The 23,694-nt window shown below is 38.6% G+C and overlaps 1 protein-coding gene, 1 non-coding gene and 3 pseudogenes across 3 annotated transcripts in view; 3 read left to right on the top strand and 2 right to left on the bottom strand.

Annotated features, from left to right (window-relative positions):
• Adipor2 (adiponectin receptor 2) overlaps positions 1 to 16,745 on the bottom strand; it is an 83,412-nt gene extending 66,667 nt beyond the window's left edge. The window contains exon 1 of one of the 2 annotated variants that reach the window (XM_076853981.1): positions 16,498 to 16,745. The gene's annotated coding sequence lies outside the window, so the exon portion shown is untranslated. The remainder of the gene's footprint in view (positions 1 to 16,497) is intronic. The other variant, XM_076853980.1, reaches the window with a different exon arrangement.
• Positions 6,860 to 8,041, top strand: LOC143398277 (protein SDA1 homolog pseudogene; annotated as a pseudogene).
• On the top strand, positions 9,103 to 9,257 carry LOC143396615 (small ribosomal subunit protein uS14 pseudogene; annotated as a pseudogene).
• Positions 10,938 to 11,673, top strand: LOC143398276 (protein SDA1 homolog pseudogene; annotated as a pseudogene).
• A 6,656-nt stretch (positions 16,746 to 23,401) lies between the features above and the next one.
• Positions 23,402 to 23,475, bottom strand: Trnaa-ugc (transfer RNA alanine (anticodon UGC)). The gene has a single exon. It is a non-coding gene; the product is annotated as a tRNA-Ala (tRNA).
• Between the last annotated feature and the right edge of the window lie 219 nt (positions 23,476 to 23,694).

Raw genomic sequence — 23,694 nt, 5'->3', positions numbered from 1 at the left:
CAGTGGATGTGTAACCGATGTGATGCTGCAATCTGTATACGGGGTAAAAATGGGAGTTCATAACCCACTTGAATCAAAGTGTGAAATATGATATGTCAAGAACTATGTAATGTTTTGAACAACCAACAATAAAAATTTAAAAAAAAAAAAAAAGAAAGAAAGAAAGAAAGAAATTCAAAGAGAAAAACTACTCTGTGCTGAGCAATGGTTTCATTGGGCCAGACATGAGGGGAGGAGGAATGGAATGAGTGCAAAGGACAGAAAGGAGCTTTTAGAGATGCTGGAAATTTTCTCTTAAATATATAGTTTGTTGTAGGTGAACACAATACCTGTATTTTATTTTATTTTTTTTAAATATTTATTTTTCAGTTTTCGGCGGACACAACATCTTTGTTTGTATGTGGTGCTGAGGATCGAAGCCGGGCCGCACACATGCCAGGCGAGCGCACTACCGCTTGAGCCACATCCCCAGCCCACCTGTATTTTATTTTTATGTGATGCCGAGTATCAAACCCAGTGCCTCACGCAAGCGTGCTAGGTGAGCACTCCACCACTAAGCCACAACCTCGGCCCAAGATGATGGAAATTTTGTAGCTTGACTGAGGTGGAAGCTATTTGAAATGTATACATTATCAAAATCCATCTAACTATATATTAAATGAGAATGTTATTATGTTAAATTATACTTTAATAAAGCTAATTTTAAATCCAAATTTTAAAGGTAAAGTATAATTCTAGATTACAGAAAATTTGAGGAAACTACAAATTGATATGAACTGAACAACTATAACATCTGTATTTTGGACCATCATAGCCTCCTAACAGTATTCTTTCAATTAAGGATTGCTCCCTAATTTTTGTCTTATAAAGTAAACATGAACTAAATAAATAACAATTCTGGTTTCTCCAAACAAAAGCCCTTCTGGTGACCTACTTCAGAAGCATAACATTATTGTCTATTAATATGAAAACTTATAGGGCATCATGTGCCAAATAAAGTTAGGTTTTTATATTGTTTCATTCTTTTTTTTAATATTTTTTAGTTGTCAATGGACTTTTATTTTATTTATTTATATGAGGTGCTGAGAATCAAACCCAGTGCCTCATACATGCTAGGCAAGCGCTCTACCACTGAGCCACAATCCCAGCCCTATATTGTTTCATTCTTAAAACCCTACCTATTACATAGGTAATATTATCTCTATTTACAAACGAGAAAGTGAGGGAGAAACTTTACAGATAATTTCCTCAAGGTTACACAAGATACAAAAATTTAAAAAGCAAGAAGTGACCCAGTGTAAATCCTCTCCATTATACAACAGTTTCCCATAAAGATAAGTTTTCCATTCTTCCTAGACTATGATGTTATCTCTGAGGAAGAAGGTAAAATGCTACTTAACACTTCCTGAAGCTAATTCTGAACTAAGCCAAGTAACTGACCCTTCGTCGTCGAAGCTCCATCACATTTAATTCCTCCAACAATACTTATGAAATGGGATACCTTTTTTTTTTTTTTTTTTTTTGGTACCAGGGATTGAACTCAGAGGCACTCAACCACTGAGTTGCATCTCCAGCCCTATTTTGTACTTTATTTAGAGACAAGGTCTGAGTTGCTTGGTGTCTAGCTTTTGCTGAGGTTGGCTTTGAACTCGTGCACCCAGCAGGATACCATTTTAGAGATGGGGAAACAGAGACATACGGAAATCAAGCAATTCATCAAAAAAACATACTTAAGTGAAAGAACCTGAATTAAAATTTGTATATGTGGGCTGGAGCTGTGGCTCAGTGGTAGAAGAACGCTTGCCTAATACGTGTGTGAGGAACTGGGTTCGATCCCCAGCACCACATAAGGGGAAAAAAAAAAACTAAATAAGCAAAATAAGGGTATCCTGTCCCTGTAACTCCAAAGTCCGTGCTTTTACACCATCTTACAGTGGTGCCTTCGTTAAAGGCAGAGTGCATAATAGTCAATAGTTATGGTCAGGACTGCAGGAAAAAAAAAAAAAGCTACGTTTTTAAAGGAGAAAAGTCTCTTTAGAGCCATATTACAAGGTCATTCCCATGTCACAAGATATATAGTGACTGAATGCTGCTTCTGAAACAAAATTAGCGTACAACATGCAAATACACATAAAGGAACACTGTCCCGAAAAGCCAAAAATAAATGTTACCACTTATTTACTTTGAACCAAAACACGTAAAATATGCAAAGATTTACTTCCATAAATCATCTGTAATATAATACCATATAACCCACTGTTCAATTATTTCAGAAACAAAATCTGCGCAAGTCAAATACTTGGTCCTTTGGGGCAAAAATCAAACCTCTACATTTCTCCCATTAGTAAACTAGGCTGGGGTAATGGTTCAGCGGTAGAATGTTCACCTAGCACGTGTGAGGCCCTGGGTTCGATCCTCAGCACTACACAAAAAAATAAAGAAAATAAAGGTACTGTGTCCATCTACAACTAAAAAATAAATATTAAAAAAAAAATCACAATCATTCAAGGCCCTATTTCATTTCCCATAGTATCCTCAAGAATGCAAATCATTTCATGTTTTCAAAATGCTGTAGATGGAGAATGCAAGTAAGCAGTTAGTTACCACTGACGCTCTATATTACAAGACAGATCTAAAAATAAAACTTGTATCTATAACTTTTTTCAATATGCTCAATTCCACTAAATCACAAGACCTTCTGAAAAAAAGAAAAACCCAGGATATATAACTAGTTATCTTCAGGCCTCAGCAACTCTTCTCAGATTAAAATTGTTAAAAAAAAAAAAAAAAAAAAAAAGGCTGCGGCTGTGGCTCAGTAGAGCACTTGCCTAGCACTAGGTTTGATCCTTAGCACCACATACAAAAATAAATAAAATAAAGGCATGCTGTCCATCTACATCAAGGGAAAAAAAAATTTTTTTTTTTTTTAAGTTTTCATGGGCTGAGGTTGTAGCTCAGTCGGTAGAGCATTTACCTGGCATGTGTGAGGCACTGGGTTCAATTCTCAGCACCGCATAAAAAATAAATAAGTAAAATAAAGTTATTGTGTCTGTCTACAACTAAATAATAGTTTAAAAATATTTTTTAAAAAGTTCATTCTGAAACTAAGCTATTTACATTATTTTTGGTTTATTTTTGTGTGTTTGCCTGGTGCTGTGAACCTTGCACATGCTAGACAAACACTTTACCACTGATTTATAGTGCTTCCTATCAGATACCTCAGAAAAATAACTCAAATAATTAACCTAAAATCAAAATTTAAAGCCACAAACTTCATAATATACATGTGATAACAGCACTGAGTGGCTAAATATATGCAAGTTTTAGATCAAGATATAAACTGACCTACTGCTTACCCAGTTCCCAGGATCTATGAATAGTAACTAGTAATACCAATGACCAAGCAATCTTGTTTCCTCATCAAAACTATTAGCAAACCAATTTCTTTTTTTAAAAAAGTAGTTAAGAGAAATGACATTTGGAGGAGATATACAAAACATGCTCTATATTTATTTATTCCTCTAGGTTCTATTTCTGGATTAAGTAATCCACCAATCACATTTTCTAACCCAAAGGTCACAAACTTGAACACAAGAAGCAGCCTGGTTAAAAAAAAACAAAAAAAGCTATTAATTGTACTGAACAAAAACCATGTCCTGCTTAAAAGAATTACAATTCAAAGTTTTAAAACACTCTGTTAACATGTTGTGGCTAATTGGATATGCACAAAAAAATCAGATTAGAGGGGCTGGGGCTGGGGTTTAGTGGTAGAGCACTTGCCTACCATGTGTGAGGCACTAGGTTCAATTCTCAGCACCACATATAAATAAGGTCCATCAACAATTAATAAAATATTCTTTTAAAAAAATTCAGATTAGATCCCTACCTCACATTATATATCAAAGGTAATTTTTTCAAGCAGACTTAAGACCTAAATATAAAAAACAAATTTCTAAAACTTCTTTTAAAAATATGGGAAAGGGGGGCTGGGGATGTGGCTCAAGCGGTAGCGCTTGCCTGTTACATGTGCAGCCCGGGTTTGATCCTCAGCACCACATACAAACAAAGATGTTGTGTCTGCCGAAAACTAAATAAATAAAAATTCTCTCTCTCTCTCTCTCTCTCTCTCTCTCTCTCTCTCTCCCTTTAAAAAAATATATATATATTTGGGAAAGGGGCTGGGGTCATAGCTCAGTGGTAGTGCGCTTGCCTTGCATGTGTGAAGCACTGGTTCGATCCTCAGGACCACATAACATAAATAAACAAAATAAAGGTATGATGTCCATCTACAACTATAAAAAATATTTTTAAAAATATGCCAGAAACAGTGACAATGGAATACGAAAAAGATCTCTCAAAACATAAAACACACCTCTAATCTCAGCAACCTGGGAGGCTGAGAGAGAAAGGATTGCCAAATTCAAAGCCAGTCTCAGCAACCTACTGTCTCAAAATAAAAAATAAAAAGGGTGGGGTATGCAGCTCAGTAGTTAAGCACCCCTGGGTTCAATACTGGTACAAAAAAATAAATAAATAAAACACAAAGGATACAAACCAATAAGGAAAAAGTGAGAAATCTGATAATCATTTCCATTCAACAAAGTAAATCACACATAAAAAGTTAATAAGCCACAGACAAAAGAAGATATCTACAATTCAATTAACAGATATTATCAGAATATGTAATAAATTAAAATCAATTTAAAAGGACAATCCAACTGGCTATGAAAAGAGCATCCAATTTGAAAAAACAGAAAACTGAATAGTCACACATTTGAAAACTGCTCAATCTCATAATTAATCAAGAAAAATAAAAATTAAGACAATGCAATACCAATTCACTCTCATCTGATTTAAACATTTAAAAAAAATTTGACCATGCCATGAATCACAAGATTCTGGAAAATCTCATATTCTGGTGCATTTTTTAATGCAAAATAATATGAATTTGGAAAGCAATCTAACAATATCCAACACTTTAGGGACAAGTGCATGGAGTACTGTGGAGTGGTTTGTCACTCAGGCGCCCGTAACGTATGCCACGTATGCAGTACTCCATGCACTTGTCCCCACCAACACAGTTAAAAATTCCCACAATTGCCAAAACCTTCAGCCTAATCAATAACTGCACTTCCAGGTAATTTACTCTAGAGAATTTGATTTCAAACTTAATAAGCACAGATAAATGCAGGTACTGTTAAATAAAAATTTCACAATTTATCTTTATTGTCTGCAATAAATCTGATACTTATCTTTTCTATTTTAATCCCTAAAATGATTTCAAAACCCCCTGAATCACAACATGCAGTTTAAAGCACAGGGCTGGGGGGGTATAGTTCAGTGGTAGAATGTTTGCCTAGTACTCATGAGGTCTTGCATTAATGTATTTACTGTTCTTTTTCTCATTTTAGAATATATTCCTATTTATTTTTACTGTAAAACAATATACCATATTACACCAGCAGCAGCCTCATATAGTTTGTATTTACTGAATCACTTAACTACATCAAGAGGCCATGTCAAGTGATTGACCTGTACCATTTGGTTTGTGAGTACACTCTATGATGTTCAGATAACAAATCACCTCAAGACACATATCTCAGAACACATCTCTATCATTTAGTAGCATGTGACTGTTTAGTCTAGTAGGCAGACACCCAAATTCTTTATTATCAGGGGTGACATTATGTGCTTTCAAGAGCCAAGTGAACACAAAAAGGTGGAGTAGCTTCATCTAAAAGCCCTTCAGTTGGTGGCGCATGCCTGAAATCCCAGAAACTCAGGAGGCTCAGGAAGGAGAATCACAAGTTCAAGGTCAGCCTGAACAACTTAGTGAGGACCCAAGCAACTCAGCAAGATCCTATCTCAAAAAATAAGGCTGGGGGTATAGGTCAGCAGTAAAGCACCCCTGGGTTCAAACCCTTATATTTAGGGTGGAGGGGGGAAGCCAGGTATGATGGTGCACCCCTGTAATTACAGCCACTACTGAGGCTAAGGCAGGAAAATCCAAGTTTGAGGTCAGCCTGGGCAATTTAACAAGATGTGTCTCAAAACGAAAATTTTAAAAAGGGCTGAGGATATAGATCAGGGGGAGAATGCCCTTTGGGTCCAAACCCCAATATCACAAAAAAGAAAAAGGCCTATCTCCCAGTTAGAGTATGATGCAAATTTTCACTGCCTATCAGGTTTTAAAAGAAAAAAAAAAACTAGCAATGGCATGGAAAAACTAGATATCACCCACATTTCTATTAAGAGTGTACACAGCTATGACCTTTCTGGGTGGCCATCTGGTAATATAAGATGAACGTGTATTTTGATCCAGTAAATAGGCTATTAGAAAATGACCATAAAGAGGAAATTAGCATGCAATAATTGTATCTATAATGAATAAGGACAATATATGACACATTTAAACAATCTAGATATCCAATAAGAACACTAGAAAAATTACAACACATCCATTCAACAAAATCCAACTATAAGAGTAAGGGCTGGGGATGTAGCTCAGTGGTAAAGTACATGCTTAGCACACACAGGCCCTGAATTATTCCATTCTCAGTACCACCAAAAGAAAATACATACACACACAAAAGAAAAGAAGAATCTATGCAGATTTACTAACTGGAAAGTTACCCATGAATATTAATTTTTAAAAACACAACTACTGGGCTGGGGATGTGGCTCAAGCGGTAGCGCGCTCGCCTTTCATGTGTGCGGCCCGGATTCGATCCTCAGCACCACGTACAAAGATGTTGTGTCTGTCGAAAACTAAAAAATAAACATTAAAAAAATTATCTCTCTCTCTCTCTTTAAAAAAAAAATAAAAAATAAAATAAAAACACAACTACTATGAGCCAAGATGAGACCACCTGCCAAGCTCCCCAGTACTGTTTCTGGTCACATCCAAAAGCACAGCTCATGCCATAACTGAAAAGTGTTGGCAAGTGTCAGAGGTGTGAGTTTTCTGAGAAGTGTTCTCTCTCTGCAGATTCAGCTGGCAACCAACAAGTCCAGCAAAAACTAAAACTAGCCACCCAGCAACCTCCAGCAGCCAATTGGCAACCAACATGTCCAGCAGAAACAAAAACTCGCCACCCTGCCACCTTCAGCAGTTAGAGTCTAATAAAGTAGATTTGCTTTAGTGTTTGTTTTAGATTTGCTAAAGTGTTTCTACAGCAATATAATACTCACTACAAATCCAATATGAAGATTTTCAAATTACAACCAAATAAACCCAGGAAAGAATTGAAAGAACTGATGATACTGACAGCCCAGATTGGTCACTGCTGCCCAGAACATTCAGATAACTTTCCTCAAGAGCTCAAGTATCGGGGCTGGGGATGTGGCTCAAGTGGTAGCGCGCTGGCCTGGCATGCGTGCGGCCCGGGTTCGATTCTCAGCACCACGTACAAACAAAGATGTTGTGTCCGCCGATAACTAAAAAATAAATATCAAAAAATTCTCTCTCTCTCTCTCTCTCTCTCTCTCTCTCTCTCCTCTCTCACTCTCTCTTTAAAAAAAAAAAAAAAGAGCTGAAGTATCTACTCTCCTACAATTGGCATGCCTTGAATCTAGACCTTCTAATAACATTTTGCAAAGCTATGATCTCACAGAGAAATGAGAATCCCATCAATGCATCAAGCTTGCAAGAGCTCCTCTCTGAACTTCTCTTGCCATAAGCTTCATCACTAAGAATATATCAGATCCCCAAGATAAGGGAAAATATATAAGTGCAAAATACAAGAACAAAGAAGATATCATAAAATATCGTAATTTCATGTACATCATGTCAAGAGACAATAATGCAACTGTGCAACTAAGATATCTTTGTATGAGATATCTGACCTCTACAGAAAGCACATCTGGGATATGCCAAAACTGTCTTATGTTAACTCAACTGCATGTTTCTATAAGGTCACCAAGATATTGGTTGTGACTTGATATTCTTCCTAGGACAAAATGAAAAAGAAACAAACAGAACACAAGCTCAGAATCTGAGGAGCTGGACTTTGTGGCACATCCCTGTAACCCTAGCCACTGAGAAGGTTGAAGCAGGAGGATCACAAGTTCAAGGCCAGCCTGGGCAACTTAACAAGACACTGTCACATAAAAAGGCCTGGGGATGTTAGAATGCCCCTGGATTTAATGTCCAGTACTGGGAGAAAAAAATAATAATACTCTGAAGATAAAGGCTAACAACAGGAAGAGAACCACTAGGCCAATATACCATACAGAAGAGAGGTGCCAAACACAAAAGACTGTGAAAAGGTACGAAACTGCCAAAGAACTGGGTGTGTGGTGGCATACACCTATAATCCCAGTGACTCTTATGACTGAGGTAGGAAAATCGTAAATTCAAAGTCATCCTTGAATGGGCAACTCAGTGAGACCCTATCTCAAAAAATTTTTAAATAAAAAGGGATGGGCTACTACTCAGAAGTAGTAATAGGGACAGACAGACATGAGTGGTGGAAACATGAAATTAAAGGAATAAATCTATAAATTGATCCCAATGTGCGGATCCCCACATGCTTTCACTTTTAAAAAGCGATTTACCTGCAACCCCACTTTGCTTAAGTAGACAGAGTATGTTGCATTCTTCAGAAAACTACCTGTTATCTGCAGGAGAAATGCAGGCTGGAAATGCTGATAAGAACATAAGCCACCTTGAAGGACCAGGGCTTTGTGATCTTTACAAAGACCAAATCTCAGAACTCAGTGAGACAATGATAATTACCCTCAACCATAAAGTCGGAAAGAACAGGTTCCAAATATAACAGGTCAGCATAGGCCAAAGTGGTCATGGCAGAGTGGACTTGAAAGACTGATGTCATCCTGCTGTCAGTCAAAAGTCAAGAGGTGAGCTCGGCACAGTGGTGCACACCTACAGTCCCAGCACTCCAAATGCTGAGACAGGAGGATACCAAGTTCAAAACCAGCTCAGCACTTACCAAGACCCTGTCTCAAAATAAAAACTAAAAACACTGGGAATGTAGCTCAGTGGTAAAGTACCCCTGGGTTCAATCCCCTCTACCAATAAATAAGTACCCCCAAAGCTTATTAAAAAAAAAAAAAAAAAAAGGCGACACCCTTGAAAGAAAGATGGGTCACCAACAATTCTACTGGAGCCACCTGCAAAAATTTGGCCAGGGTTCTCGCTCTTGCTGCGTGTGTTCAAATGGAAATATGACCTTAACGTGTGCCGGCAGTATTTCCATCAGAGCGCGAAGGATACAGGCTTCATTAAGTTGGACTAAGTGATCTTCCTCGAATGGATTACCCAGTGAAGGAGAACATGCTAATTGTTTGAACATAAAATAAAGTTCTAAAAAATTTCCAAAAAAAAAAGTTAACAGATGGACCTGAGCAAGACTCTGGAACCCCCAATAAAACTGGAGGCAGTAGAGTGTGCATTGTCTCTCCTCTCCGAGAGGACACTCTCTCCCTTAAAAGTGTCCCCTTTCTCCTTCCTTATTCCTTCTAAAAAACTCATGCCTGTAACTCTTGAACAACGTGTCTGAAATTTTTTTGACTCAACAAGAATCAGGGTTTGGTATGTATGTCAAAATATATTCTACTGGGGGGCTGGGGCTGGGATTCAGTGGCAGAGCGCTTGCCTAGCATGTGCGAGGCACTGGGTTCAATTCTCAGCACCGCTTATAAATAAATGAATAAAATAAAGGTCCATCAACATCTAAAAAAATTTACACATATATATATATTTTCCACTGGGGCTGGCATGTGGCTCAGCGGTAGAGCACTCGCCTAGCAAGTGGGAAGCACTGGGTTCGATCCTCAGCACCACATAAAAATAAATAAATAGAATAAAGGTATTGTGACCAACTTAAAATAAAATAAAAATAATTCTACTGTCATATATAACTAAAAAGAATAAATTTTAAATTTTTTTTTAAATCTGGGTTTAAAGAGGAGCCTTCGCCCTGCCTCAGTTTTCCAGAGCCCCCAGCCTTGTAGAGTACCCCTGGCTTCAATCTCCCATACCAAAAAACAAAAATAAAAACCCTTTAAAAGCCAGACATGAGTGGGACACACCTGTAATCCCAGCAGGAAGATCGTGAGGCTAAGGCAAGAGGATCGCAAATTCAAAGCCAGCCTCAGCAACAGCGAGGCATTAAGCAACTCAGTGAGACCCTGTCTCTAAATAAAATACAAAATAGGACTGGGCTGGGGATATGGCTTAGTGGTCGAATGCCCCTGAGTTCAATTCCCAGTTACCTGCCCCCCCCCAAAAAAAAAAGCCAGGCATGGTGGTATACACCTTTAATCCCAGGAACTTGGGAGGCTAAGTCAGGAGGATCACAAGTTCGAGGCCAGCCTCTCAACTTAGCAAAACTGTTATGAAAATTAAAATTAAAAGGCCGCAGAAGTAGCTCAGTAGTAAAGTATCCCAGGGTTCAATCCCCAATACCAAAGAAGAAGAAAATGTCAAAGAAACAAAGATTAAAACCCAGGTACAGGGGCTGGGGTTGTGGCTCAGTGGTGGAGTGCTTGCCTCACATGTATGAGGCACTGGGTTCAATTCTCAGCACCACATATAAAAAAATGAATAAAATAAAGGTCCATCAACACTAAAAAATATTAAAAAAAACAAACCCAGGTGTTAGCTTTCTCCTGTTCACTTGGAAACTTTCAGCTATTTGCTTGATTCATGTTCCCCAACGTTTTATACAAGACACTGAAGCAGCTAGAAGAGAAATAGGATTTTTTTTGGGGGGGGGGGGGCGGTACTAGGGATTGAACTCAAGGAAACTTGACCACTGAGCCACATCCCCAGCCCTATATTATATTTTATTTAGAGACAGGGTCTCACTGAGTTGCTTAGCACTTAGCTGTTGCTGAGGCTGGCTTTGATCCTCCTGTCTCAGCCTTGGAGTGGCTGGGATTACAGGCATGAGCCACACCTGGCAAAATAGGAAATGAAGACAATGCTAGAGAATCTTATCTCCAAGTTGGTAGAAATTCATGAGTTTTCTGGCTTTTATGCCTTTGGGCAAAAGTTTCTGCAAGCACACCAAAAAAAAAAAAAAAAAAAGAAGAAGAATCTTTCTGTTTGCTAAACAAGAATCTTATCACCCAGTAGTCTCAGAGATCCTTCAGTCATTGCTTATGACTATAACCAACCATTCTGGGGAGGTCATAACAGTAAGAACCAATGCTGTAAAAAAGATAGCTCAGTGTCCTCTAGCCATGACTGGAACAGCTTCCTTATGACCAGGTCCAATAAAAAACACAAAGATAAGAAAGTGATGATAACTGATGGAACTTTGACTCCATTATTCCAAATCCTCAGATGTTGCAAAGAAATTTCAGGGTAAACCCAAAGAGGCCTCAATAAAATCAAAAGTGCAAGAATATGGAGAATTAGATACTAAAGATTACATTCCATGAATGAAAGTTGTGAAAGAGGAGAATGCCAAAAATAATAAGGATGGATGGGGAAACACTAGCCTCAGGGAAGAGGCCGACAGTAAATGAGTTAAAGTGCACCACTGTTTCAATGAAGAACAGCAAGAAATCTCCAAGAAGTTGAACAGCATGTCCATAAGCAGAGCATCAAAGCTGCAGGATGACTTTCAGAAAATCTACATGGCCCAACTAAGGAAAAAATTCACTGCTGACCCCAGGCAAAGTCCAAAAATGGAAATATATTGAAAAGATAATGATGAAGACCAAATTACTTTTTGGAACCTACGGTCATCATAATAAAGCCAAAATCTGGGGCATACACCTGTAATTCAAGCTACTTGGGAAGCTGAGGCAGAAGGGTTAATTGATCCCAGAAGTCTGAAGCCAGTCTGAGCAACATATTAAGACCTTGTCTCAAATAAATGATTTCTTTAAAGCCAAAGTCTGACAAAAAATTAAAGACTAGGTAAGACCGGGGTTGTGGCTAGCATGTATGACACATTGGGTTTAATCCCTGGCATCGATTAAAAAAACAAAAAACAAAATAAAGGTATGATAAAGACTAGCAAACAAAATGGCTGGAATGATGAATCAAAAAGAATTTAAGTAAGAATACCAAATGAATCCATTTTCCAAATTCAGAAAATAGCCCCCTTTCCTCCTCCCCACCCCCCAAAAAAAACAGGTTCCTTAATGATGATATAGAATCGCCAAGATGTTTGGTCAAAAGATAAGTATCCCGTTGGGCATGGTGGCACACACTTTTAAACCGGAGTGACTTGCAAGGCTAAGGCAGGGGGATTGCAAGTTCAAGGCCCACCCCAGCAACCTAGTGAGACCCTGTCTCAAAATTTTAAAACATGGGCTGAGGTTGTGACTCAGCATCAGAGTGCTCGCCTAGCACGTGTGAGGCCCTGAGTTTGATCCTCAGTACCACACATACATACTTACATACATATATAAATTAAGGTATTCTGTCCAACTACAATTAAAAAAAAATTTTTTTTAAATTTTTAAACATGACAGGCACAGTGACCCACACCTATAATCTCAGTGGCTCAGGAGGCTGAGGCAGGAGCAGATTGCTAGTTCAAAGCCAGCCTCAGCAAAAGTGAGGCACTAAGCAACAAATAAAATACAAAATAAGGCTGGGGATGTGGCTCAGCGGGCGAGTTCCCCAGAGTTCAGTCCCCAATACCGCCCCCCCCAAAAAATCTTAAACATTAAAAAATTAAAAAAGGCTGGGGATATGACTCAGTGGTTAAGAGCCCCTGGGTTTAATTCCCAGTACAAAAAAAAGCACATCCCTTTGAAGAAAAACAGCTGGCACTATGACATTTTTCAGAGCCAGCCTCAGCAACAGCGAGGCACTAAGCAACTCAATGAGACCCTGTCTCTAAATAAAATACAAAATAGGGCTGGGGATGTGGCTCAGTGGTCGAGTGTTCCTGACTTCAGTTCCCAGTACCCCCCACACACACCAAAAAAAACTGAAAGAAATAAAAATCCAGGAGGAAGCTACGCATGGTAGCCTATAATCCCAGCAACTTGGGAAGCTGAAGCAGGAGGATCACAAGTTCAAAGCCAGCCTCAGCAACTGAGCAACTCAGGGAGATCATGTCTCAAAATAAAAACGGTTGAGGATATAGTTCAGTGGTGAAGACCTTCTGGGTTCAAACCTCAGTACCAAAAAATAAATACACACACACACACACACACACACACATATATCCACCCCCCAGGAGTAGCCACGCACAATGGCACACATCTACACAACTTGGCAAGACCCTGTCTCAAATAAAATAAAGGGCTGGTGATGTAGCTCAGTGGTAGAGAGCTTGACTGGCATGTGCAAGGTTCTGGGTTCAATCCTCTGTACCTTAAAATAATGATAATAATAATAATAATAGTCTGGAAACACTATATTTTGAAGAAAAAAAGCTCACACTGCTGAGTAATGACCAGTTTAATCCCATTTAAAAAAAAATTCTGCAACACAAAGTGAGTCATGATATTAACTGTGGACTAATTAATAACAATAGATTGGTATTCAACTGAGCTATATATATGCTGCAGTAATGTAAAATGTGAAGAATACAGGAAATAGGAGGGGGAATATAGGAATTTCCATACTATCAGCTCAAATTTCTGTAAATCTAAAACCTGTCTAAAAAATAAAATATATCAATTCCTTTAAATTCCCCATACGGAGATAGATTTGCAAGTTAACTATTATATATGCAGACAAAAAGCTAGAAAAATCTACATATGCTTCCAGTGGTCACCTACAAAGAATGATACTGAAAAGAATATATCCCTCAGCAATGTCTCAACTTTCTACATTGAGCATTAATATAAAGAGAAGCACTGCAGCATATTAGGAGCTTGGATTCTGAATCAGACTACATGGACTCAAATTTCAGCTCCATGATTTACCTAGCTAATAAACTTTGGCACTTACTTAAATTCTTCATTCCTATTATACAGTTTCCTATCCTGTATAATAGGAATAATAGTATGTCCTCACAAAGCTTTTGGGGAAATTAAATGACAGTACATGCAAAATGGTAGAAAACTGGTACGTAATAAGTGCTCAACAAATGTTAATCATTATCATCAGGAGCAAGCGTTTTATCCCTGAGTAGTCTTTTTATATCCTGATTGGTAAAACAGATGAGGAAAATTTGATTCATGAAGCTCCTTTCTAGCAAAATCTTCAGTGCTGAAAATATAAAAGCAATCAAAAGCCAAACAGAAATAATCTTAAGATTTTTTTTTTTAAGAAAGCACATTACAAACCAACATTTAACAATGAGCCCATTTACATAAAAATCACAAGAGACTCTGTAAGGATAATCACACTCACCAAAATCCTCTGAATAATTTTTACTTCCTCCTTTATACTCCTGGCTTATTTTAATTTTCTGTGCTGAATAAGCATCATTTTCAGTTTGACAAATTTTTTCTACTAAAGGCTAGATAGTAAGAATTTTGGGCCTTATAGGCTATATTGATCGCTGCCACAACCACAAAAATATCTAAAACTACTAGATAAGGGTTAGTTCTTTGGGGAAAAAAACCAAAAACTTATTTACAACAAAAGACAGCACAAAGGAATTACCTTGCAAGATATAAAACTGACCTTCCTCTGAAATAAATAAAATATTCCCAGCAACTTGGGAGGCTGAAGTATGAGGATCACAGTTAGAGACCACTCTGGGCAACTGAGCAAGACTTGTCTTAAAATAAAAAAATAAAAAGGGCTGGGGATGTCACTCAATGGTAGAGTGCCCCTGGGTTCAATACTATTAATGGAATTAATGTATTAATTCATACAATGAGCCTAGGGCCCAAAAATCTCTTTAAATTCTGGAAATCCTACTCTCATTCCTAGTACCCAGGAAGAAAATGAAATCTGCTACTAAGTAGCCAAAAGTCTAGATAGAACTATATACTTGTGGTTAAGCAGTAACAAGTAGAAACTAAAACAAAGAGGCCTTTCATATTTACTTTGAAATTTTTTTCAAACTTCTCAATTCACCACCAGTTGCCACCACTATGAAAGTCTCAACTCCTGATAAAATAATTTGACTTTACAGAACATCACTATCAGCACTCTGACAAATTTGTAAAAAAGAATGAAAACATCTTCTGAGTGTGAGAGTGAAAGAGTGGTGAAAGGACAAATTAAGGTGGCCTTAGATACAAAAGGACATTTAGAACTTAAGAAATGACAAGGTTTAAAATCTCCCCTCAAAAAAAATGAAGCTTGGAGCGCGGAGAATCGTAGCTATTTGGGAGTCTGAGGCTGGAGGATCACAAGTCCCAGGCCAACCAGAGAAACTTTGCAAAACTCTTGGTCTCAAAATAAAAAATAGAGGGCTGAGGCTGTAGCTCAGTGGCAGAACCCTTGGCTAGCATGTGTGAGGCACAAGTTCGATCCTTAGCACTACATAAAAATATATAAAAGCATTCTGTCCATCTACAACTACAAAAAAAAATTTTTTTTAAATAAAAAATATAGCCAGAGGTACTGCTCGGGTAAGTAGAGCACACTTTCTTAGCATGTGCAAGGGTCCTGAGTTCAATCCCTGTATTTTCAAATAAACAAAGTTTTTGAGTTGAAGTTATTTATTTTAACATTTCACTAGGAAAAATTTTCTGATCAAATAATTTTAAATATTATGAGAGATTTCTTGGCGTCTTCAATAGTTTCTTCAGGAAGGGGGGGAGGTCCGTTTTTGGAAGATTATAGCGGGGATAATAGGCTGAGAAAACCAAAGTCCAAAAACTTAAAGACCAAGAGATCATTCTACTAAAAAAAGACAGACAGACCCAACAACCTGCAAAGAAGCACTGTACCCTACAAAATCCCGGTTGGTCATGTAATGTTTTTACCAAAATTCGCCGTTGGACTATCTCATGAAGTTGTCAAGCTCCGGAGTTCAAAGTTTAAATCAAGGTTAAAAGCCAAAAGAAGAAAAGGGAAAAAAAAATCCGTTTCCAACTCAAACTTTTTCAATAGGACCCTAAAAACTAACTAGTAATCCTATTGTCAGCAATTTCAATTTCATTGACAGATAAACCAAAGGGAGTTTGAGAGAACAGGATCCAAGGTACTATCCCAAGCAGGCGATCTGAAGCGCCATCTAAGAAAAGGTAAGGAAAATCTTCCTACTCCAGTCGGGGTAAAAGTAATGCGGAGCAGAACCCATGCAAAGCCGGCCACCAAAGAAATTCCTAGAAGTGATAAAAGACACGTAAAAGAAGGAAGAGCAAGCACATTCTCTCAGCGGGCAGTATAGAAGAGCAACTGCATCCAAAGGCGACGACAGCTCAGGGGGGCAAGGGATTTATGACCCTTTGCCCAGAGGGGCGAGCCGGAGGTGGGCGCCGGGCAACTGTGACAGTAGTTGCAAGGAGAGCAGACCCAGGCCCCTCACGGTCGCCCCTCCAGCTATCGCACGATGTGTAGGGCAGAGGTCACAACTACCGGGTCCAAGTTGAAGGCTGGGAAGCAGCGCGCACCCTCCAGCCCGCTCCGGGCACACTTGCTCCCTCAGCCCTCACCTCCTCCCAGACACGGAGCTCCCCCTCTGCGCCGGGAAACGGCACTCGCACTCCAGAGAGCCTCACCGGAGGTCGTCGCCGCCTCGCCGCACGTCTTGGACTCCTCGCAAACTACCGCTGAGGGGAAGGGGAAGGAGGGGGGAGCGGAGGAGGGAGGGGGCCCGACCCGGTGTAGCCACCGCCACTGCCGCCGCCGCGATACCGCGTCTGAGATCGTGCTTGCGCCGCCGCGACCGCCGCCGCCGCGTCTCTCCGCCCCCACGACCGCACGTCGCCTTGACGCGCATCGCACGAGGAGGTTCGAGCCAATAAGGCTATACTCCGTGCGCAGCCGCGCTGGCCCAAACCGGAAGCTGCCCCTCTGACTGCTCTAAAACCTCAGTGCATCTTGGGAGTTGTGGTTCAGTCAGGAACTCAAAGTAAACAGTGCTGGGCGTCAAGGGACCGAGGAAGAGCGCTCCGCCGGCGTATACACAACTCTTCATTTTTTCCTTTCACGGAAAAGGGAAGCAGTTCAGAGTAAGGAGCAAGAGGCCACCCCGGCTCTCAAACGCTTTTCCCGGTCTCTGTGGTTACGCGATACACCTCTTGGGCAGAAGCCACAATTTAGGGATTTAGGCTGGAGCCTGTGTTTGTGCCAGTGGGCAGTGTAAGCCTAGGCGTCGGCTTGTGAAGGTTTCCGAATTCCGAAAGCGTTAGTCAACTCTTGCCCCAAACAGTAGCGTTTACCTTTCATTACTTTATTAACATATGATTTTTGCCCTAGTACTTATTAAGTATATATTTATGAACCCACTAGTACTTAAAATTCATAGAGTGATTTTTTTAATGTTTTTTTATGTAATGGTCAATCAGAAACTGCTCAAACAGTATTTGTCTGTGGCCATTTGATGTGGAGAGCAGGCGGTGTCCTGCTCTGAATTACTCTTTGATGTATAGAACATCAGTTTTTAGGATGTGCCTAACCTTGAGATACTCCATTTTGTAAAGCACTAGTTTGCCATAAGTTACTCCAGTTTGAGTGCAGGTGTCAAGGTAGAATGACTCCACACCTTATTTGTACAAGTAAACAACTATCGTCTGCCGGGCACCATCATAAGGCACAAATTCATAAATAAATGTACCAACTTACCAAACTAAATTAAGGAGTATCTGGACATGCAGACATCCCACATCATATGTGGAACACCCAGACACAGGAGCTTTTCAACCTCTCCAGGTGAGAACTCCACACTCAAGACCCAGTAAAAGAGAGCACGCCCCACCCCACCCCCAAGACTGGGTATCGCAGCACCTTGACCCCCATTCACCTGGTTTCTCATCAAGGGTCTTGCCCAGGTAAATCGCCACAGAGATGAAGGTCCGATGTACTGTTCCCACTATGCTATATTTAGCAAAGTGTGGGTTCTCCTGCCTATGATGACCATGCTTGGCCCTCTCCAAGCTGACATTCTGAAACTGAAACTGCTGTCCTTCTGGCCCCTCTGCTATCACAACTCTGCTCTGGTTAGTTCATTAATATCCTCATCTGACCACCTACAATGACCCTTTGACTGCATTCATCTCTCTCTTCCTGTGCTCTTGGCACAGCATCTTTTAAACTTGCAGCTGCTTTAACCCTTTCTGTGTCCTGTTTATATATCATTGTGAAGTATGTATGATTTGAGTGTTATAGATATTAGAAATTAAGATTGGAATAAAAGAACCTGTGATTTTCCAGCTTATGACAATAAGGTGACCCACAAGTACTCAGTGAACTGCCACTAATGAAAATGGTGTAGCCTGTGAATTTATTGTTTTTTGATGAATGGTAGAAAGACATAGTAGAAAAACACAAACGTGTTTCCTCTACGTTAATGACAGCATACTCATGACAAGTGATTTTCTACAAGTGAGTTTTTGTTTTATACTGGGGATTGAACCCAGATAAGCTATATAAGCTGTTTCCCAGTCCTTTTTAATTTTTGAAACAGAGTCTCACTAAGTTGCTTAGGGCCTTGCTAAGTTTTTGAGACTGACCTTGAACTTATATTCTCCTGCCTCTGCCTCCCACAAGTGAGCTTTAAATTCTGCTCAACTTCTTTGAAATCAGGAAGTGGTATAGGTACCTATTCTGTAAGAAAATGAAGTACAAGAGATGATTTGCAGATGAAAAACAGTTCCTTCACATTCAGTCGTAGGAGGAATTTTCACTCTCTTTAGGGTAAATAAATGTCTAACTATTAAAAACTCATGATACCGGTTGAAGGAAATCCATGAGCTCTTAGAGCAAGCCAGTGCCCACAGCTTATTGTCCTTCCTATTGGACCACAATAAGGGAAAACAAAGGATGCTGGAAATAGTTTTATGGGACTCACATCCAATAAGCTGGAGTCTGATATATAAGGAAAGAAAAAAAAAATAGAGAACTCTTCAGCCTAGAATGTAAATTTTAAGTAATTAACTAGTTACTAAAATCACAAAGCATGACTAAGATGGCCTTAATGCCATCTAAGGCCCACTCTCTTAAGCTTGAAGAGGTAAAATTAGTAGAAATAAAATTAAAGGAACTAAATTTAAGGGAACTAATTCTCTTTTAAGGATAGTTTACATTGGAAATTAAGTTATCTTTTTTATAAGTTTACATAATTTGGGCTGGGGATGTGGTTCAAGTGGTAGCGCGCTCGCCTGGCATGCGTGCAGCCCGGGTTTGATCCTCAGCACCACATACAAACAAAGATGTTGTGTCCGCCGAAAACTAGTAAATAAATATTAAAAATAAATAAATAAATAAAGTTTACATAATTTGTGAAAGACATAGCAATAATGATTTCCCTGTTCCAGGTAAAGACAAAGCTTCAAGATTAAATTAAGGAAAACAATTTCACACTTCCTCAACCCATCAGAAACAAAATGCAGGCATTTGAGGATTATAAATTTGACCCATTATTCCAACTCACATAGAGCAAAGAAGAACAAGATTTTCAGGCTTAAGAAGGGTCTACTAAAAATGAAAGAGCTATAGAAAAAAAAAAAGACACACAAAACAGATTCTTCAAGATCTCAAAGTTTGGGCTGGGGATATACCTCAGTTGGTAGAGTGCTTGCCTCTTATGCACAAGGCCCAGGGTTCAATTCCCAGCACCCCAAGAAAGAAAGAAAAAAAAAATCTAAAAGCTTTCCTACATTCCTTCCTCTTTATGAGTCTGTTTTAGTCTATAAAGGAAAAAGTCCCTGGTGCTAAAACAGCTTTAAAAGAATCTTTTTTTTTTTTTAGAGAGAGAGAGAGAGAGAAATTTTAATATTTTATTTTTTAGTTCTCGGTGGACACAACATCTTTGTATGTGGTACTGAGGATCGAACCCGGGCCCCACGCATGCCAGGCAAGCACGCTACTGCTTGAGCCACATCCTCAGCCCAAGAATCTTATTTTCTTACACCTCACCTTGTTCTCTGTCACTTTGATCCCATTCCCAAGTTACTACTGGCAATTGCTAATGCTCCTATACTGATGAAACAAACCACATTATTTCTTCAAAACACTCACATCTTCTTAGCTAACAAGGATATTGCCACCCTCCCTGAGCTGAGGGGCACTCCCCTAAGTCCCATGTCCATGGATGACTTCACATTTCCCTCTTACCTAGATGTCAGCATTCCAAAGCAGATTTTTCAGGCCTCCCTCCCTGACCATACTTCAGTTACCAGTCTTTATACATGGTCTTCTAATTAGCTGTCCAAAAATCAAGGGATCTTAAGAACTACTATTCTCTCCATTTTTTATGGTGTCAGACTTCTGAATAGGAAAGTGGAGTCCATCTTCTGCAGCACCAAAAAAACATGTCTTTCCACCCTTCCCCCATGCTAGTCACCAGTGACGCAACAGTTCCTTGTGGCACAGCTTGTCTGATGCAGTCATCTCAGCAATTATCAGATGTTGACATGAAGGAAACATTTGGGTGAGTAACATTCATAATCCAGTGTGGCCTCAGTGACACTACAATGTTACTGACATGATGATACAAGACTTAACCTCCATTATGATATGCAAAGCAATAGCCAATGAGAATTTGAGATGTATCTAAAGTGACCAACAAAGGTGCAGTTTTCAAATCAAAACAGTCTACATATCATTGTGAATTTAAATTTGATTTTATAATTGGATTTTGTTGCTTCTCCTGTAAAAAAAAGAGAAATAATTGTATTTTTCCCATTCAGAAACAATTACTGTTTTGAGGGGAAAATATATTTATTATTCTGCTAGTGAAAACCAAAATTTGAAAGACCTATCTTTGAGTTTTTAAAAATTTTTTAAAGGGAAATTAACAGTTTCATCATTACAAAAACACTTAAAACTAACCTAAACTCTTAGTTTTTCCTCCAATATCTATCAGCTTTCAAGATGTAAACATTAGGCTGGGAATGTAGCTTAATGATAGTTTTAGCTATAGAAAATGAAAAACCCCAAGATAGACCTAGGAAAAGGGAGTGAAAAATAAAGTCATACATTGATAGCTTTCATCTCTTTAAAGATAAATCCTTTTCAGATACTGGCCACAGGTGGGGAGAAAGTGTTTTATCAAATCTAAAATGATAATCTCTGGGAAACATTGATCTTTTCCAAGATAAATCCTCTCCAGGTGCTGCCCAACAACCTCCAACCCAAAAACCCAAATTCCAGAGTACCCAAACTGACATGCTCACTGAAACACCTTAGTATAACCTAAATAAGCCCAAACTCCTCCTTTAGCCAGTGGCTCATTTTCCACCAGGAAAGTGGGGCCCTCAGAGGCACATCACACTGTTCCTGCTTACCTCATTCCTGCATGAAATTTTGTTCCTGAATAAAAGAGCTGAGCTGATCGGTGAAGTTTGCTTCCCACCCAGTCTTTTTGTGCTAACAGGTAGAGTGTTTGTTTATCATGTTCCAGGCCCTAGGATTGATCCCCAGCACCAGAAAAAAAAAAAAAAAAAATTGTGTGGTGTGTGTGTGTAAAAACATTAGAACTGAAGAAAAAAAAAGGGAATAATATAGAAAATGGACAATAAAACATAGCAAACCAAAAGAATAAGGAATGTCAGATCATTTCCTGTGATTGTCATACATATACATACATATACACGTGTGTATATATTTTATATGCATACATGTACATATATGTGTGTCTATATGTATATATGTATGTGTGTATATATACATACATATATATGTAATATATATATATATATATATATATATATATATATATATATATATATATTCAGGCAGCTGATTTGGCTTCCATGGTGTTAACTACCTTGAAAATAGTAATCTAAATGGCAAAATTAGAAGAAAATATATAAATATATATATTCCATCTTAATTATAATTAAAGATATCACTGATATCAAAGAGTTCTATTGTTTAAAATCACATTAATCTTAGATTTGAAAGTTTACAAGCAGGGGCTGGGTGCGTAGTGCACGCCTGTAATCCCAGTGGCTCAGGAGGCTGAAGCAGGAGGATCGCAAGTTTAAGCCAGCCTCAGCAAAAGTGAGTCACTAAGCAACTCAATGAGATCCTATCTCTAAATAAAATGCAAAATAGGGCTGGGAACGTGGCTCAGTGGTCGAATGCCCCTGAGTGCAATCCCTGATGCAAAAAAAAAAAAAAAAAAAAAATATTTACAAGCAGGGAGTTCTGAGCTCTTGTAGAAACTTCATAACACACTAAGTTCCCATTTGTGCCAAATTGCAGTCATGTTTGAAACTGAGAATAAAGAGCAATATAAACACCCTCATAATTACATAAATTACATTAGCAACTCCTCAAACACAAGTTGGGTGACATAGCCCTGGGGAAGGAGCAGAAGTCAGAACATCATTACTGGCTATGCTGCCAACTGACTCATTGTTTAACTATGTCCTGTGCATTTGCTCTTGTTAAGCTTTGATATCCTTGTCAAATAAAATTAAGATGTCTCTGAATACATTTTTTGTTTGTTTGTTTTTTGTTTTGTTTTGACATACTAGGGATTACACTCATGACCTCATATATATTGGGAAAACACTCTACCACTGAGCTAAACCCCCAGCCAAATGCAGTTTTTTAAAAAAATTTTATTGGTGTATTATAATTATACATAATAGTGGGATTCATTGTTATGTATTTTTAAGAATGCATGTTTTAGGGCTGAGGCTGTAACTCAGCAGCAGAATGCTTGCGTAGTATGTGTGAGGCACTAGGTTGGACCCTTAGCACCACATAAAAATAAACAAACAAAATAATGCCATTCTGTCCATCTACAACTACAAAAATTAAAAGTAAAAAAAAAAAAAAAAAGAAAGAAATAGATGTTTAGAAAAAAAAGAATATTTGTAAACAAAAAAGATACACAAACTTTATGAATGAAGCCTGTGGAAAAGGGTGGAGAATAAGTCTAGAAAAGTAGATGTTACTTTTACCTGTAATGTTTTATTTCATCCATATGGAAAAAGATAAAACAAATAACAAAATATTTACATTTGTTAATGCTTACTGATAGGTACGTGGATATGTATTAGAGGTTTCTCTGAACTTTCTTTGTAGTTATAAAAATCAGCTTTATTGGGGTATGCTTTGCATGTAATACAATGCACCTGCATGCCCATTTGTAGTCAACAGCCCCACTCCTAAACCTGGCTTCTAGCATCACTAGAAAAAAAATTTTTTTTTTTTTTTTTTTTTTTTTGGCACCACGGATTGAACCCAGGGATATTTAACCACTGAGCCACAAACCTACCACTTTTTTATACTTTATTTAGAGACAGTCTCTCTCTAAGTTACTTAGGGCCTCACTAAATTCTTGAGGCTGGCTTTGAATTTATAATCTCCCTGCCTCAGGCTCCCAGACTGCTGGGATTACAGGTGTGCATCATCACAGCTGGCTTCTCTCTCTCTTTTTTTTTGTGGTGCTGGGGATTGAACCCAGGGCCACATGCATGCAAGGCAAACACTCTACCAACTGAGCTACATCCCCAGGCACACCTGGCTTCTTTTTGCCACTATAGATTACTTTTGCCTCTTCTAGCATTTCAAATTAATGAAATCATGCAATATGCACTATTCTATGTCTGGCTTCTTTCACTCAGCATAATGTCTTTGAGTTTCATGTATATTATTGCAGACATAAGTAGTGTGTGCTTTCTATTGCTAAGTAGTATTCCCTTGTATGGGCATAAGACAGTTTGTTTATTGAT

This window comes from Callospermophilus lateralis, chromosome 4 (assembly GCF_048772815.1).
Source record: "Callospermophilus lateralis isolate mCalLat2 chromosome 4, mCalLat2.hap1, whole genome shotgun sequence".
NCBI lineage: Eukaryota > Metazoa > Chordata > Mammalia > Rodentia > Sciuridae > Callospermophilus > Callospermophilus lateralis.
Note: the sequence above shows the minus strand (reverse complement) of the source record. Positions and strands in the feature narration are given on the sequence as shown.